The sequence below is a fragment of the Oryctolagus cuniculus genome, chromosome 7, assembly GCF_051225735.1.
Source record: "Oryctolagus cuniculus isolate XC-2025 breed Fujian yellow rabbit chromosome 7, ASM5122573v1, whole genome shotgun sequence".
NCBI lineage: Eukaryota > Metazoa > Chordata > Mammalia > Lagomorpha > Leporidae > Oryctolagus > Oryctolagus cuniculus.
Window position 1 is genome coordinate 60,745,160 of NC_142873.1, and position 18,547 is coordinate 60,763,706.

Consider the following 18,547-nt stretch of genomic DNA (forward strand, 5'->3'; position numbering starts at 1 on the left):
CTGCTTCCCCTTAAAGAAATAAAGCGCCGAGAAAGTGAAGCCTTTGAAGAATCCCAGGATTCTGTTGTACTTCAAGGCACCTCCTCATTAGGAGGAGGTTGGAGGAGATAAAATTAAACACACGCACACCCCGGCCTGCGGTCGCCCCGCATCTTTCTAGGGATGCAAATTAGCCAGCTCCGTAATTACTTTATTAAGGGAAGGAGCTGCCTCCGGAAGCCGGGCTCCCTGCTTGCTCCCCTCCTGTGTCTGTCCCACCTGAATGGTACGGGCAAGGCCACCAGGCAGCAGAAGGGCTCAGGGCTGCCCTTCCTGCTGGGTTGGACCCAGACTTCCTGGCTGACTCCAGCAAAGGCCTGACCTTTGAGGGGACTGGGCCAGCCGGATGCTCTCATACATGCCAGGAGACGGGGAGGCCGAGTGGAAGGGCCCGGCTGACCTCACTGGTGTGTGTGGTTGGCTAGCCCTTCCCAGGCCTTGCAAACCCTGTGCCAGATGAGTGCCTCCCTGCCGGCCTCGTCCCAGGCAGCCAGCATCTTCAGTGACTTCCCTCTCCCATGCCAGGAACACACCGGTCCTGGGCTTTGGAGTAACTAGGACTGAGCCAGCCTGCCTAGGAGACCTAGGGTCCCCTACAAGGTGCTCTGTTGGGACTCCACTCTGCAGCAGGTCTGCTGAACAGCCCACTGGGTCCTGGAGGCACTTGTGTGTCTGTGGACCCTTTGGCTCCCGGCTTCCCCCTAGGGAGCTGCTGTGTTGCTCATGCTACACAAATTAAGGGTGAGAGTGCTGCTTAGCCTAGCAGTTATTACACCACTTGGGACACCCTTGTCCCATATCAGAGTGCCTGGGTTCAATACCTGGCAGCAGCTCCTAACTCTAGCTCCCTGCTAATGCAGACCCTGGGAGGCAGCAGGCAATGGCTCAAAGTATTTGGGTTCTTGCCACTCACATGTGGGACCTGGATTGAGTTCCGAGCTCCTGGCTTTGACCTGGCCCAGCCCCAGCCACGTGGGCCAACTGGAGTGAGTAAACCAGTAGATGGGAGCACTCTCCCTACCCCCTGCCCCCACCTCTCAGATAAATGAAGAAAGAAACTTTAAAAAGTTGTTTCCTTTCAGAGGCAGAGGGACAGAGAGAGATCTTCTGTCTGCTGGCTCACTCCCTTAATGCCTAAAACAAAAAAACAGGGTTCAGCCAGATTGAAGCCAGGAGCCCAGAATTCCATCCACGTCTCCCATGTTGGGGGCAGGGACTCAAGTTCTTTTTTCTTTCTTTTTTTTTTTTTTTTTTTTTTTTTTTTGACAGGCAGAGTGGATAGTGTGAGAGAGACAGAGAGAAAGGTCTTCCTTTTTGCCGTTGGTTCACCCTCTAATGGCCACTGCTGCCGGCGCGCTGCGGCCGGCGCATCGCGCTGATCCGAAGCCAGGAGCCAGGTGCTTCTCCTGGTCTCCCATGCGGGTGTAGGGCCCAAGCACTTGGGCCATCCTCCACTGCACTCCCGAGCCCCAGCAGAGAGCTGGCCTGGAAGAGGGGCAACCAGGACAGAATCCGGCACCCCGACCGGGACTAGAACCTGGTGTGCCGGCGCTGCTAGGCGGAGGATTAGCCTATTGAGCCACGGCGCTGGCCGGGACTCAAGTTCTTGAGCCAACATCCACGCCTCCCAGGATGCACATAGCAGGAACTGGAACAAGGCACTTTGATATGGGATGCAGGCGTCCCAGGCAGCAACTTGACTGCTGTACAAAACACCTGCCCAAAATAAACACTCCTTTAAAATTATAAATAAATGAAGGGTACCCCCTGAGCATTACACAGCAGGAAGGTTGGTGTTCTTGCCCAGGCCACCAGGTGAGGCTCCCCTGGCCCTCACAGGTCTCTGGAAACCTCAGGTGCACGTACTGGCTGCTTGTCTAGGCCGAGGCACCTCATCTCCCCTACAGCTCACATCAGGAGCTTTTGCTAAAGAACGGAGCTGGGCAGAAGGGTCAGGGTCCCCATGAGGACAGGAAACACCAAGGTGCTTTGGCCCAGAACCTCTCTCCAGCTCCACCACCCGCAGCAGGATTTGATCAGAGCAATCCGCAATGTATTAGGGGTGACTTACTGATCATCAGGTCACAACTGGAGAAACCCACAAGGATACCCACAAATCTGCAGAGTACATCTTGATGCTGTCCGGCCGGGATACGCATTTCCCCATAAATAGCCCAGGGAGTGGCAGCTCTGGTCACCAGCATGAGAAAGGGCTCAGAGGACAAAGCCATCATTTTAAAAGAGGAGAACTCGGGGACACAGTGGGCACTGAATGGTAACGCCAGAGAAGGATGCGTCCAGCAGCTGCTGTCCAGAGAGGAGGTGACCCTTGCCTCTGGTGAGTGCTGGCAGGGGAGCAGCGGACACAGGGCTCTTGGGAAGTCCAGGAAGAGCAAGGAGGCCTGAGAGGCAGGAGCAGAGCGAGAGAGGGGAGCGAGTGTATGGGGATGGGGGTGGGGTAGGCTCAGGCTCTAAGGCCTCGGGCTGGCACCGAACAAGGTGCCGGCCACCTGAGCACTTGCCCACACCCTGGACAAGGCACCTTGACCATGTGAGCTTCCGCCTCCTCGTGGTAACAGGAGGAGGGCAGCTCCCGTCTCGCAGAAGGGCCACCATGGGGAACCGATGGTTGTCACGCAGGAAGGGTCTGCTGTGGGGCTTGGTACCCAGGGAGGAGCCGAACGGTAGCAGCTGTGCCCAGGAAGCCTTGTACTGCTTGCCTTTCGTATTTCACAACACACAGGCCCCCAGGCTCTCATTTGGTCCCACACACACACACACACACACCCGTTTCTCCTAGTGGGGAGCAAAGTGAGCTCTGGGCGGAGTGCTAGGGTGGGGCAGATGGGACCTTTGGCACCAGCTCAGAAAGGATTCCGGGGTCCCCGGCCACGCCACCCTGAACACACCCGCTCTCGTCTGCTCTCGTCCAGCCTGGTTAGTACTTGGACAGGAGACAGGGCCCTGGAAGAGGCTTCCTCCCAAGGCTGCTGTGCAGGGCCCCTACTCCCTTTCCACCCCCTTGGCCCCGCACTCAGCATGCTCTGAGTCCCAGGAAGCCAGGAGAAGGCCACATGGCTCCAGGCTTGGGTCAAATGCCCAGCAAGATCATCTCAACTTACTGTGATGTTAGTAATCCATCATTTTCCTTATTAAAAAAGTCAGGGCCATGAGTGGACAGCTTAGCATTACTGTTAATATGAAATAGAGCTCTGTGAAGTTGGCGCCATCTGCAAGCGTGAAAAACCAATGCCTGGTAATTGCACTCAGGAGGCAGGCGGCCTGGGTTTAAATGCCAGCTTCCCTGCACCCGGGCTGCCCGCCGAGCTTCGGCTTCCTCACCTGGCAGGGCTGGGCGCCGACAGCGCTGTGAGGAGGGGCGGTCCTGCCGGTCTCAGCCCTCGCCGGCCCCAGAGGCACTCACAAATGGCGCCTCAGCTTGCGTCCCGCCCAAGGAAGTGAGTTGGCAGCTACCATCCCTCCAGGTTGCAGATGGAGGCCCCGAGACCCAGGCATGGCTTCTGGCCTCCCGGCCTCTCCACTCCCCTGCACCCTGCAGGCTGAGGCTTTCCTGAAGAAGGGAAGCGACTTGGAGCAAGCTCCCCTCCTCCAGTCCCCTGAGGTCCGAAAGGCAACAGGCCAGTTCGCAGACCGTGGCGTGGGAGCCCACAGTGGACCCAGCCACGACCCCAGAGCATTGCTCAGATCAAGAGCCAGGACCAGAGACGGACCGAGGCGGGGGCCACTCCTCTCTGCCTCTGCCCGTGCATCCCATGGAGCACGGCATGATCCAGGCTGGCAGGTGCTGGTCCCCCACCGACCTCCAAACAACTGCAAATGGGTGTCACTGCCCTGGCCTCCCTGGGGTCTCCGCGTCCCCGGGTGTGAAGCGCCTGGGTCTGGATCATCTGTGAGGCTCCTCTGAGCCTGTGCACTTATCCAGCAAGTGGGGTGGGCAGAGCCTGACCTGGCCCAGGCACCAGCGAGGCACATCCTGCAGGCTGCAGACTGCCACCTCCACCAGCCCAGAGCCTGCGGGGCAACTTGGAGATGTGTGAACAGGCAGCCCAGCCGCACTCTATGCATCGCCCTGTAGTAGCTACGGTGGGCGGTGACACTGCTTTCGCTAGCAAACGCAGCAAGTGACGAAGGTGCACGCTGAACCTGGAAGGAGGGTCTCGACAGCTGACAGTCGGTGCTGAGGGGCTAGAGCGCCGAGCTGGCCCTGGGTGCCCGCCTGTCACTTAGCAACGCAGGCGGCTTTGAGCTCAGAATAGCTCATGTGAAAGAAATGAGTGAGGGAACCGGGAATCTTCTTAAAAGGAGAAAAAAAAATTAGTGCAGCTAGGAGGCAGACAGGTAAAAATATCTCCTGCCACACTGTGGATGGCTCTACCAGGATTTTTCCAGCAAGCAGAGCGGCTGGCGATGAGCTCCAGGGCGGGGCGTGCAGCTCTCACCCCGTGACCAGGGCCAAGCCTGGTGCCCCTGCATGCTACGGCAGCCGGAGAGGCAGTGAGGGGCCCTGCCTTGATGCTGAACTCTGCCCTGCCAAGCCCTTGCCTCTCGGGCCTGGGGGGCCCTCTTGCTCAAGTAGGTGGCTGTAGGTCACTCGGGGACAGACAGGAGTCAGACCCCCAGGGGAGCCAGTGGAGAGGCGTGTATCTTCGGAGAAAGAGCAGTCATGTGACTGCAGAGCCCGCGCTGCCCTGTCTTGCCCATCCCCGGGATGTGCCTGACTCAAAGGTCTTGTGGCCCTGACAGGAGCGCTGTGACCGAGCCCTTCCTTGCAGAGAAGCCTCTGGGATGGAACAGCCCCAGAGAGGCCCCTCAGAGGAGCAGAGGAGAGTGCCCAGCTCCTAGTGCCTCCACGACAAGGTCATGTTCAAGATCACTGGTGGTGAGAACACCTGACAACTTCCTGGTCTCCGTGTGACAAGGGCGTGGCCCAAACACTCCTAATTACCCCAGAGCCTCTGGGCTTCCACTGAGCCCAAAACAGATCTGACTCTTCGCAGAGACACAAAGTGGCCTTCAAATCATTTTGAACTTTTTAAAAAAGATTTATTTATGGGGGCGATACTGTGGCATAGCTGGTAAAACCGCCACCTGCGACGCTGGCATCCCATTAGGGCACCGGTTTGAGTTCTGGCTGCTCCACTTCCGATCTAGCTCCCTGCTGATGCACCTGGGAAAGCAGCAGAAGATGATTCAAGTCCTTGGGACCCTACACTCATGTGAGAGACTCCAAGGAAGCCCCTGGTTCCTGGCTTTGGCCTGGCCCAGCCCCTGGCTATTGTAGCCATTTGGGGAGTGAATCAGTGGATGGAAGACCTCTCCTCCTGCCCCCCCCCCAACTCTGCCTTTCAAATAAATCAACAGGCAGAGTTACAGAGTGATGCAGATGGTAACTTAACCCATTGTGCCACAAAGCTGGCCCCAGTTATTTTATTAAAATGTCTGACGGTCACCTGGGCAACCACTCCTGCAGGGCCTGGCCTTGACTTGGCAGCTGCTCTCTTTGGACTTTCCAGTCCAGGACACACAGGCAGGGGGCCCAGCATCATTCTTGGCCGTTCTCCCCTTCACCCCACCCAAGTGCCCCGGAGCCCTGTGACCACATCCAGCTCTGTCTTACCCCCACCCCTCGTGCTCTGGTCCAGGCCTTCTCTCTGGCTAGACACCCACAGCAGGCTCCCAGCTCACTTCCCCTCTAGGCCAGCCAAATGTTGCCTTCAGAAATACCAGGTCTCCCCACACCCACCACCTACTGCAGAGAGCCCGCGGTGACCCTTTGCAAGGCCTGTGGATTTTCTCCACCCCCAGAAGCCTTGTGGGCTCATGCCCCACCTCTGGGATGCCCTCCATGATTTCTTGAGTATTAACGTCCCTCCCTTTTCTCTCCCCTTCTCAGCACATCCCTGCAAAATTACTGGACTCTTTAACCATCTGGCTTTCTGGGATCACTGGTTGTTCACATGCCAGATTCCCTTTCTGAACAGAAGATTCCCTGCAGGCAGGAGCTGAGGTGTAGCCGGGATCTCCCCCAGCCCCTTCCCCGCTCTCTGCCCAGCCAGAGCTGGGCACATACCAGGCATCTGACAGATTTCCATGGGCAAATCACAAGACGCGTGGATGTTCCAGAGGCCCTGCCTTCCCCACCATCCGAGAACAACCTGCTTCCCATGTTGAACTCCTAAACACCACCTTCGCTTTGAAGCAAAGAGACAGGGGTGGGAATCTGAGCGAGGCGAATGCAGAGACGCTGAAGCCTAGTGCGGGCTGTGTGCCCCAGCGGGGGCTCTGAGCTGGAGCAGCCCTGCAGCCCTGCAGTACGCATGGGGAGGAGCCAGGACCTGCACGCCAGCTGGCTGCTCCTCATTCGTCTGGAGCAGTGCTTCCCTACCTGCTGTATCTGGCTACCACGGGGACCCACGAGCAGGAGAAGAAAAGCTCAGTGAGAAGTCAGATAAGCAGGGTGGAAATTTTCTAACTCCACCTTGCAGCTCTGTTGGGTTGGGGTTTTGGTCTTTCACTTCATGCCTCAGTGGACGCCAGCTTGGCTGCTGCAAGGCCTTCCTGGTGCCTTCCTATTTCATGCTATCGGTCAGTAACAGAACACGCATGTATGGAACGAGTGTATGGATGGATGGATGCATTCTGAGCCCTCCCCCCAAATATTTAGAGTCTCTTGTATTCTTCCACCTTCCAGGTTCTCCTGTCTTCTGGTTCAGCATGTCTGATAATTGCAGGACGCCACAAGTGACCGTTGGAAAACTGGGAACACCACGAAGCCCGACCGGTACTCGGTGACTCTGTCTCTTAAGGAAGCCGGGCTTTGTTCCCCACTTCCCGGCTTCACCACAGGGGCCCGCCCTCACCTCAAGGACAAAATGTGAACAGGCGCTGTCTTGGCACAACGCACGCCGTGGCACTGGTGGCAGCGTTCTCAACCACAGATCAGGCCCAGGAGCCTTCCTTGTGCCTGTGCTGAGCGTTTGTTTTCTCTGTCAGGAGGGAAAAGCAGCAGGAAAGGGGGCAGATGGTCCAGAACGGGAGGAACTGGCCCTGCAAAGTGTGGGCGTGGCCAGTGCAGCCCACACTTTCGGGTCTGTTTGGCCATTTCCTGTGAGGGGACAGGAGGGTACAGTGGGTGATAAGCAAAGGCAGCACTGCGGCCCCCACACCCAGCACATGCGGCTCCCTTGTATGAGGATTCTGGGGCTGGGGGACCCCCTGGGGGCGCTCTGCAGGCAGGGTGGGGTGAAGTAATGATAGCAATGACAGAAAGAGCCTCCGGCCACTGCTGTGCTGAGGGTGTTCAAACAGTAGCTCCATCCATCCCATCAATAATCGCACTGGATTGGTGCCACGATTATCCCCATTTTACAAATGAAGAAGTGGAGGCTCAGGGCGAGTCATTACTCGGGTATATTTCATTGAACTCAAGATCCTTGGATCAACAGCTGTTGATTGCATGCAAGTCTTGATTTTACGACAAAGGCAACGTGCAAAAATATGCAGTTTGGAATCCCTGTATTAGGTAACTCATGCATGCATACGTAGTCAGAAAGCGGACGCTCCTGGGTCCATGACATTGCAGTTTGTCCGGGGAACCTAATGCTCAACCCCGATTCGACCTGTGCTCGTCAGCTTTTCCTCTCTACAGCCAAAGCCCGAAGACAAGCTACCTCTGAAGGAGGCATTTATCCCAGCTCATGGCTCACAGTCTGAGGCTGGGCAGGCCCCTGGGTTCGGCCATCTGGTGAGGTCGGAGGATGGAAAAGGTGGAGTGTGTGTGGAGGGGAGGTCACGTGGTAAGCTGGCAAGCAGAGAGGCTACGCCCGACTCAGGCTTCTATAACCAACCCTCGTGAGGACAGCTATCCAGTGGACCCAAGGACCTCCCACTGGCCCCACCTTTGGGACACTATAATTGGATCAAGCCTCCACCCTCTTTGTACCATTGGTTCATGACTCTGGGGCTTAACTGTCTGCCTGAGTTCCAGAGCCACGTCCTGTTCAAGCCACAGGAGCATCGTGGAATGAGCAAAGCCCTAAGGGTCCGGACAACCTGAACGTGAGTCCTGCTCTGCTCTCGGGAAGTCTTTGGGAAACCAGACAACCTCTCTAGGTTTCAGCTTCGGGACCTGAGATGCAGGCCCCAACCTCATGAGTGTGATATAAGACAACATGAGGGCTGCACTCAACCCAGGCCAGGCCATGACAAGGCACTCTGTAGAGGAACACAGAACACGGGAACGTGGCTCAGGCCGAAGAGCGGTGCCACAGCTGCTGTCCGCAATGCTCTGGGCCTGGTGTGCAAGGAGCACACAGAAGCCCAGAGATGTGATGGGATGGTGGGGGGGGGGGGGGTGTGCAGGTGCTTGGCACACCAGGGCACTCCCCACTCTCCTCCGGGGCCACAAAGGAGAACAGAGCCCAGAGACTCTCGTGAACTGCAGACACACACGATAAAATGTGAAAGTCTAAGAAATGCCTCTGGCTCATTGATTTCCTCTCCCCACTTCCTTCCCTTTACTTCCTTCAACAAATCATCTACCAAGCCCTGTGTGCCAGGCCCCATTCCAGTGCAGCAGCGCTGTCCTGCCCTGTGGTGGTAATATTGTCCTGCAGGGGGGCCAATTCAGAGCCAGAAAAAATACATAATTTGCAGTAAAATGTAGACATATCTACATGTATATGTCCTATATCTATAATCTATAACATACCAAATACATATTTAATATATAGTTAATACAAAGTATGAGAGGATGGAGTGAGGCAGGGAGGTTACAATAGCTAGGAGGCTAAAGAAGCATCCTCTGATAAGGTGACACAAAAATTTGAACAGAGTGAGAGAATGAGCCATGTGGATGCCCTGGGGAGGCATTCGGGGCAGACAGAGTGGAAAGTGCAAAGGCCCTGAGGCAGGATCTGCATGCAAGGGGAGTACAGGAAAGAGGAAAAAGGGCCACCTGCCCAGAGCACCCTGAGCAAGGGGAGAACGAGAGGTGCTCAGGTCCACAGCCAGCAGGACTCACAGGCCACAGAAAGCAGCCTGGGTTTTCTTTCAAGGCTAACAGGAAGCTGTTGGGGGCTCGCAGACGCAGAGTGAAATGATCTGTTTCAGAAGGGCCCTGGGCTGCCCAGAGGCCATGTGAGGAGGTGGGGAGGACAGCTCACAGCAGTGCTGACCTGGATCAGGCTGCTGGGTGGGGGTTAGGTCTTGAGGATAGACAGACACAGAGGGGCCCAGTGACCTGAAAGTTCACCAGGTGCACCTGTGAGAGTTTGCCGATTTAGAAAAGGGACTCGCGTTTTTTAAGAGTCAGATTTGAAAACAAAAGTTTGGAGCAATTGGCAAAGGCTTCACCCCTTTCTTTTCTCACCCATGGGTGCTCAGGGGTGACGGACAGATCCTCCCAGCACCTGCCCACATCCTCTGAGCTAGGTTTCCTTAAAGCCACTGTTTTCTCTTGTCTCACAGACAGACGGGGGAACCAAGAGGGCCCAATTACCTGAGTTACTGAAGGCCTGCAGCAGAGCACTTGAAGGTGTGGTGATCAGAAACCCTTCATTACAGCCCAACAGGACGCCACTTTCCACAGGAGAGGAAGGCTGGTGTCTTTTTATCGCCAGCCTTCACTGCTTCCATGGAGGGGAGGGCTAGGCAGGAAAGCTCCCCAGTTGGCAACAAGTCACAGCGACTGCTCCCCCCGCAAAGACCCTCTGGTTCTATGAGCACAGGGTATGCCGTCTACGCTCCAACAACCCGAGATATGATCTAATTCTCACGGCGCCGACGGAGAAGCCTGGGCTAGGAGGACATAATGATCAAGTACAAGATGACCCAGTCACGAAGTGGAACAGTGGGGACTCAAACTTGGCAGCCTATATTTCTCCCAATGCCCTGGGGTTTTCCAAGCATGTCGTGACACAGAGAAGCCAACAACAGTGTGGCGTCCAGGGACATCTGGGGGAGGCTCACCACCCAAGGCCACCCCAGGACACTCCAGGGGATGATGGCATTGTGATCTGGGGCCCACACGCTGCCCCATCTGTGGCCCAGGTTGGGAAGTCCTGCCACATGCCCTGGTGCCTTGCAAAATGATACACCTGAATCTCATTCAAGTCAGCGGCGGGACAAGCCCATCCATCACCACTTCAGTCCCCACTCAGCTGATGCCTCACTCGGCCAGGTGCTTTCCTGAAACTACAACATAAAGCAATGTGGGAGCCTGGTCAAGTGGACTCCTTCCAGCTGTTCCAAAGGAGGCCCCAAACTACTAACAAGTAGGCGACCCCCGTGGTGTGGCAGGACCGCGGACAGCGCCCACTGTGCCATTCCAGGAAGCAGCAGGGCTGCCCCGCATCTGGACATCTGCTGCCCTTCCTCCCCGGAACACGCGCCAGGCAGCACCTGCGAGGAACCCCCCACTTGGTGACTGCTCACATCTCTTACAAGGTAACACTGGCAAACAGCACTCCTTCCCCGTGTACAGCTGGTGTGGGCTCTAAAACCACAGGAGTCCAGGAGTTTTCATAATTAAAGAAAAATTCAAGTGGCAGGATTTTTGGGGTGTGGATGGGTGAATTCCATTTACAAGCAAAAGGTGGTAAATTAGCAGTGCAAAGAATCCAGCTGAAAACCTAATTAAACCACTAATTAGAAATGATGGAGTAGGGCAAGAGGCAACTTGTTGCCTTCAAATGAACTGCTCGGGAGGCTGTGGAGGGCAGAGTGGCAGCTCCGTGGGACAAGGGCAGCTGAGGAGATGACCCCAGGGCCTTGGAGCTGGGCCCTTAGCTCTGGCTGTGTGCCCCACTCCCACCCCACAAGAGGTTGCTGTGCAAACAGGGCTGGAAGTCAACTCCGACTCTGGGGACTCAGGTAGCTCAGGCTCACCTGACGCGGAAACACTCTCCAGCAAAACATACCTAGTTCTGCCCATGAGAATAATTTTTTTCTAGAAATTCATTTCATTTATCTGAAAGACAGAGTTACAGAGAGAGAGGGAGAGAAAGGGAGAGAGAGAGGTCTTCCACCCGCTGGTTACTCTCCAAATGGCAGCAACAGTTGGGGATGGCCCAGACCAAAACCAGGAGCTTTTTCCAGGTCTCCCACATGGGTGCAGGGGCCCAAGCAGTTGGGCCATCCTCCACTGCTTTCCCAGGCCACAGCAGAGAACTGGATCGGAAATGGAGTGGCCAGGACTCAGCACACTTGAGCTTCTGGTCTCACATGTGAGAGTTTTCTGCACAGTAAATACCTAATTATATATTTTAAAATAACTGGATTTTCCCATAGATTAACAATGCTTTAATAAATTTTTTACTCATGGGAGGAAATAAAGGGAGAGAATTATCAGAGAATTATGCACAAAATGGCTGCTCGTGGAGCAAGGGCTTCTGGGAAGGCCTCTCGGCCCGCTGGGAGTGGGAGCATTGGTGTTGCTTTCCAGTCATCCTCCCCCACTTGCAGGAACTCCCCCACTGAGTTCTGGGGTGGCTTGGAGCTGGCAGGCAGGCGAGGACAGCATGGGCCTGTTCCTCGGGGAGGAGGATGTCTCAGAGAAAGAAGAGCCAGAGAAGCAGGAAGAATCAGACACCAGGGTTCCCAGAGCAGCCTCGAACACAAGTGGCAGTGCCCAGGAGGGGAGCAGGCGGGCTCTCCACGGGACAGGCCCAGGGAGCAGGCAGCAGCCCTCCAAGCGGCCCTACCAGCAGCGGCCGTGCATCGCCTGCAAGGAATGGCAGCTTTGCTCTGGGGCCTGGGGCCTCCCCAGAACCTGCGGCAAATCCTGGCTCGCCCTCTCAGCAGAGAAACCTGACACAGCAGCATGGCCACCACCACCTGCAACGGGCCGTCCTCGAGTCTGCAGACGTGGAAATTCTCGGGGCAACACCAACCTGTGCTGAGACTCCTCTCGCGGCCCCAGGCCCCAGCCCCTGACCAGGACAAACTTTCAGAACACGAGGTCAGAGGTGGCAGGGGTCAGGAAGAGAAAGGCCAGGGCAGGACAACACAGCGCTAAGATGGGGCTTGGGCTCTTCTTCCAGATCCCAGCCCAACTGGAACCAAACACATTCCCCAAACCTTGGCAACATGGCTGAGTTCATTTTCTACCAGTTTCTCAGTCATAGAGCCCCCCGTCCCTGTTCCCAGGCCACTGGCTTAAAGAGCAGGACCTGCAGGTTCAGACAGCTTCATTTGTGTAAGTGCCTAGACCAGCAGCAGAGATTCATTAAGAACTTATTACAGAAACATATCACACAGTGGGGCCAGTGCTGTGGCGTAGTGGGTAGAGCCACCGCCTTCAATGTCAGCATCCCATGTGGGCACCAGATCAAGTCCTGGCTGCTCCACTTCCAATCCAGCTCTCTGCTATGGCCTGGGAGGGTGGTAGAGGATGGCCTGGATCCTTGGACCCCTGCACCTGCATGGGGGACCCGGAGGAAGCTCCTGGTTCCTGGCTTCGGATCGGCGCAGCTCTGGCCGTTGCAGCCATCTGGGGAGTGAACAAGCAGATGGAAGATCTTTCTCTCTCTCTCTCTCTCTCTCTCTCTCTCTCTCTGTAACTCTGCCTCTCTGTAGCTCTGCCTTTCAAATAGATAAATCTTAAAAAAAAAAAAAAATCCCACAGCAGCCATGATCATGAAGCTGGGCATCTGGCAGGACTGAGTTCTGATTCGCAACTTGCTACCCACTGCCTGTGTGGCCTTCAGCAAGTTACTTAACTTCTCTGAACTTCAATCTGCACAGTTATAAACTGCACATCTGAACCACCAACTCCACACCTACTGCTACAGATGGCGATAGCTGCCTCCTGGGGTTGTGGTGAGGATTAAACAAGATGGCCCGTGAATAAAGCACCTCGCACGGCCTTCCATACAAAGCTGCAGGTTATCACCGAGCACCAAGCATGGTGTGAGCTGCTGGAATCCAGAACTGCACAGGTCTCCCAGGGAAAGTGGGAGAAACGGGCTTTCCCCACCAACACTGCCCTGCTCCGGGATCCACGTCTACCCACGGCACTGGCTTGCCGGCCTGACTTGGAGTTCCAGCTGTTGGGTTGCGGGACTTCTTGCAGCCTCATCTGGGAGTGAATGATAATGTAGACCTGGTTCCAGGAAATGATACTCAAGTCTCTCTTCCCTTTAAACCCTTCTGCAGCTTAACTTAGCAGCTTTAAGGGGATTTATGACAAATGGCCCTGCCGCGGTGAAACTGGACGGAAAGGCGTACCGGGTGGGGGACAGTGCACAGGCAGAAGGGCTCTGCTTCTCCGGCGTCCGCTCATCTGTGTCTCCATCATCCTTGGACTGTGCTCCCAGGCACAGCTGGGGAGGGCATCCATTCCAGGGTGAATGGTGAATGCAACACACACACACACACACACACACACACACACACAGCCAACCTGAGCCAGTGTGTGGCCTCTTTCTTGTAGCATTGGAGACCCCCTCATTTCCTGCACTCTGGAGACCCCGATATCTGAGCCCAGCATTGTGTCCACACACAATGCAGAGCAGAGAGCAAGGGGCTCGGGGTCTTCAAGCAAGCAGCACACATGCTCCCTACTGTCTTCTCCGGGAAGGGCTGGCCTCACCCTACCTGGACACTCCTCTTGCAGCTTCCAACTCTATTGTGGATAGGATGGGCAGGGAGCAAGGCAACAAGACCTGATCACAGGGAAGGGACCCAGCAGGTGCCATGGTCATGAGCAATCCCAAGGAGTCAGGGTCTGTGCCGCAGCCTCACCTAGAGCTACTGCAGGTAGCTGTGGGCACCCAGCACAGCCAGACCCCACCTGGAACACTAGCCCTGCTCTCACCATGGCTTCTCCATTCAGGGTCTCACAGGGAGACCTGAGGGCTGGGCATGGGCTCCTCTGAAGCTGGGCTATGGATCCACTTTCACTACCTGGGAAGCCCCATCACCTTCCTTTGTCTCCACACCCCCCTGGTACCCCAGGAGAAGGTTCAGGGAGACAAAGAATTGCCTCTGCATCAGGCCCATACAGAAGAGGCAGGGAACTAACACCTAATGAGCACCTGCTACAGGTCCTGGGCTCAAAGCGAGCTTGCAGGAGCAGCCCTTTGGCCTGGTGGTTAAGACAGCATTAAGCTGCCCATGTTTCATATCAATAGAGTGGCCTGGGTTCGATATCCAGCTCTGGCTGCTGACTCCAGCTCCCTGCTAATGCAAACCCTGGGAGGCAGCAGGGAATGGCTGTGTGCTTGGGTTCCTGACACCCCTGTGGGAAATCTCGATTGAGTTCCTGGCTTCTGGCTTCAGCCCCTCAACCATCGCTGGCATTTGGGGAGCAGATGGTATCTGTGTTTCTTTGCCTCTCAAATTAATGAATTTAAAGAATGAGCCTGCAGAAAAGGTACCATAGATGCTCCTATTCTGCAGTCAAGGAAATGGAGCCCCCAGGGGGTGAGGCAACACCCAAGGTCACCCTGCAAGCCCAAGACAGACACTGGGCCCAGCTGAGACCACAGCCAAAAGGCATCTTCCCAGCCTCCACGTCAGTGCCCCTCCTGCCCCCAGCCTGTCCTGCTCACTCTCCTCAGGGGGACCGGAGCTCTAGAACCCGTACCCAGCAGCCAGGCAGCCTGAGCTCTGCTTGGCTCGCTCTCAAGATTGCCCACCTCTGGTCAGCGGCCCCCAAACACTTGGGGCTCAGGTCGTTCCTGCCCACGCGTCCTACTAAAGCACTCCATTCAGAAAGCCGACGCACGACTCTGCACGTGACTCAGCGCCAAGCAAACTCACTCCAATCAGAGCCGGTGGGCACGATCTGCCTCCTGCACTGAGTCACCTCCAGCCGGGCTGCACAGAGCACTGAAACTCAACCACCTACTTAGCCACAGCTGCTCCATTAGAGGAAAAAGCCAGCAGAGGAGCTCAAGCCTCTGCCCGTCCCCACAGATGGGCCACGGCCAAGGGCATTCAGGTATGACCTCGGAGCCCTTGCTGCCCAGGAGATGGCCCAGTGCGAGACACAGGATGCCCCAGCTGCTGACCTCAGCACACTTGGACTTGTCCCCAGATGCCCATCAGCCGGGCGGCACAGCCTAACAGACTCTCAGTCAAGTCTTGCTTGCATTTGCTGGGAACCATTACAGGATTCTATTAGTTCCCGAAAGTTCCTGTTAACACAGGCAGCGCCTCCCGAAGCATCTTCCTTCTCTACCCCACTCCTCCATTTCTCCAGTCCGACTCTACCTGCCTCTCGTTCACAGCTGATTTGCCCCAAAGGTAGCTCTGGGTAGAAATTTCCTAATCGTCCTCTCCCCCCCCCCCAAAAAAAGCCTGCTTAAATATTTATCAAAGAAATAAAAAAGGAAAAAAGGAATGGGATCAAACCTTTAAGAAAATCCCACTTGACAGCAGTCATGTCCTGTAAGGTGACCTCGGGATTTCTGAACTTGGAGCCCTGACAGGGCTGTTGGGGCTTTAAAAGGAAACACCAGGCTTCCTTCCAGGGCGGCTGGGCCCCTGGGGGAGCTGCCCTCCCCCGTGAACAGCGAGCATCGCTTCAGAGCTCGGGCAGGCGCGCACAGGTATAAATGTGGCAGAAGCCACTGTCCCTGAGAGGTGCCACCTCCGGATTCACACCCTGTGCACGCCGTCCCCTCTCTTTGCTATCCCCGTTCCTAGACGCGCTTCCCTAGAGGGTGGAAGAGTTCCTCTCCAGCTCTGAATTCGGTGAGGACTAGCCCCAGGACTGGGAATTAAACCTTCATCTCGGGCGTGAGCGCTCTGCTTCTCTTGCCAATGTTACTGTCAAGGTCACGGGCCTGAAGCAGAGCGGCTGGGTCTAGGGTCCCCAGTCGTGCAGGATCCTCCCGGGGGAATTGCGCCCTGGGCGCGCTGCTCCAGACCGCGAGTCGAATCCGGAGGGCCTCCGCGGGCGCTTGCCTTGGCGGCTCTGCCCGGTTACCTCCAGAGTTCTCGGGCCCTCCTGAGCCCCAGAAGCTGAAACCAGGTGTCCAGCCCGTGCAAAAGCCGCAGGGAACCCGGGATGCGCCGGAGGAGCGCCCGGCCCCTCCCCACCCCGCTTCGTCGCCAAGCAACAGAGGTTGGGCGGCGGGAGGAGCCCCGAACCCTTGTAGGATCGGGCGGATACCAGGGCAGCGTCGCCTCGAACCTCGGTCCTTAGGCCTCCCTGGCTGGGGCGGGGCCGGAACAGGCAAAGTTGCGGCGGCTGGCCCAGTAGAACCGGGCGGGGCGCGGCCGGCGACTCACCTGTCCGGCGTCGTGGGCCGCCGCGCGAACTCGGTCCCTGCGCTCCGGCCGAGTGGCTGCGGTTCCCGACGGGTCGAGGGCGCACAGCCCGTCCTACGGCAGTCCGAATTGGCAGTGGCAGGCCCCGGCCGAGGTTGTTGTTGTTGGAGGGGGGGACCTGGTGCCGCGCGCCGGCGCACGCCACTCCTCTTCTTCCTAGGTCGTTCCTTCGCTGCCAGTCCCGAACCGGCTCCCAGCCCGCCGCGCCGCGCGCTCCGGGCTCTGAGGAGCGGCCCGGGGACCCTGGTCCCGCGGCTGAGAAGGCCCGCGCCGAGCGCTGCCCTCCCTGCGCCCTAGTCGCGCCGGCTCTGCGGAGCGGAACGGAGCTGGGCGGAGCGCGGCGCGCACTGTTCCCTCGCTTTCCGAAAGGCCACCCTGGCGGCGGGGCGCCGTGACGCAGGCTTGACTCACGCGCGGGCCCGCGTCAATGCGAGGCTCTCGGGCAGTGAGCGAGGCTCTGATGGCCGACGCAGGCGGGGAAGGAGCGGGGGACGGGCAGCGGGGGAGGGCGTTGCAGGGGACACAGCTTCTTGAGGCTTCCGGGGAGGGCACCCAGACCCGGGAGTCCTCACCAGGGTTCCAGCCTCAGAGGGGCTGGGGCCCCAGTAGCCAAGGCTCTCCGAGTCCTGGACCTTGCCTCTTTTCGAACTCAGCTCTTGGGGCCTCCTTCATGCTCGCGGTGCCACCCAAAGTGGTTACTCGCCCTGCCCTAGATGTGCCGCATGCTCGCGTTTGTTCTCTCTGTGCCCTTGCGTGGGGTGGCTTGTCCACTGTGCTGTCCCCCCAACTCTAGCATCCTGCAAGACCATGCCTTGTGTGGCTCCACTCCTCTGTGGAGCTCCTGCTGTATGCCAGGTCATGGGGAGGGAGGAGCAGACACTCTGGGAGAGGCAGAGCCGCCTTCGCCCAGGCAGTCACAAGTAGGCGGAAGGGACAGAGAGGGACATTGTCACTGGGCTCTGGACAAGCATCTGGGAGGACACCGGCCTCTCAGGATGCACAGAGAGAAAGGGACAAGGAAGGCCCTGGGCGGGGGACAGCATGGTAAGGGCACAGATGCAAGAGATTGGAGGAGAAGTACAGCTCTGGAGGTGATGAGAGGAGGTGGTGAGGAGCTGGCACCTCCTGCCAGGGCCTTGAGGCCGGCTGGGGAATCTGGAGTGATCTCTCTCTGCTCTGAGGGATAGCAAGGGAAGCCTTGCACCAGAGGCAGGTGCTTGTGGGGAACAGGAGGTAGAGGCCATCTCAGCTGTCCTGGTGAAAGTCTCTGAGATCTCCGCACGGGCTGGGACTTTTCCCTTGCAGTTTAACAAGTTAGTCTGCCACGCGTTCATGGACGCTGGCAGAAGACAGGAGACTCCCAGGCCAGAGACAGAGAACTTCTATCACCCATCACACAGCAGGCAGCATGAGGTTCATAAGATCCAAGGCGGAGGTGTAAATGGGGCTGGACCTGGGTGACACTACGTGTCACAACTTGGGACTTCCAGGCTCAGGAAACCCCAACCTTTAACCTTTTACAAAGCGCTGCAAGAAAAACTGCCCAGCGTTTGCTGTAGGCGGTACCTTTACTACAATGCACAGCTAACGAAACTGCCCTCCACCAGAGGGAGGCGCTGTCTCCACCTTCCAAGGCTGATCGCTATGCCTATGTCTCCAAAGGAGAGTTCGAAACAGGAAGCTTCCGTGCCCCTGCCCACAGCGCTGGCAGAAAGGCAAGACAGCGGCTGGCGCCGGAGCTCACTAGGCTAATCCTCTACCTGTGGCGCCGGTACTCCGGGTTCTAGTCCTGGTCGAGGCGCCGGTTCTGTCCTGGTTGCCCCTCTTCCAGGCCAGCTCTCTGCTGTGGCCTGGGAGTGCAGTGGAGGATGGCCCAAGTGCTTGGGCCCTGCACCCCATGGGAGACCAGGAGAAGCACCTGGCTCCTGGCTTCGGCTCGCTCGGCGTGGCGGCCATTTGGGGGGTGAACCAGCAGAAAGAAGACCTTTCTCTCTGACTCTGTGTCTCTCTCTCACTAACTCTGTCTGTCTAACTCTGCCTGTCAAAAGAAAAATAAAAAGAAAAAAAGACAAGACAGCACAGAGAATCCTCTCCTGTACACAAGGATCCTTTCACGCAATAAGCATCTGGCGAGCCTGGTGCTTACGTGACAGTGTAAGCCCTGAGACACAGCAGAAAGCGAGACAGCTGTGGACCCCGGCCTGAGGGA

The 18,547-nt window shown here is 57.0% G+C and overlaps 1 protein-coding gene across 1 annotated transcript in view; it reads right to left on the reverse strand.

The window, feature by feature from the left end:
• The window catches only part of SLC6A17 (solute carrier family 6 member 17), a 54,021-nt gene extending 37,259 nt beyond the window's left edge, over positions 1 to 16,762 (reverse strand). Inside the window, exon 1 of the mRNA XM_008264719.5 lies at positions 16,300 to 16,762. The gene's annotated coding sequence lies outside the window, so the exon portion shown is untranslated. The remainder of the gene's footprint in view (positions 1 to 16,299) is intronic.
• Positions 16,763 to 18,547: the final 1,785 nt, after the last annotated feature.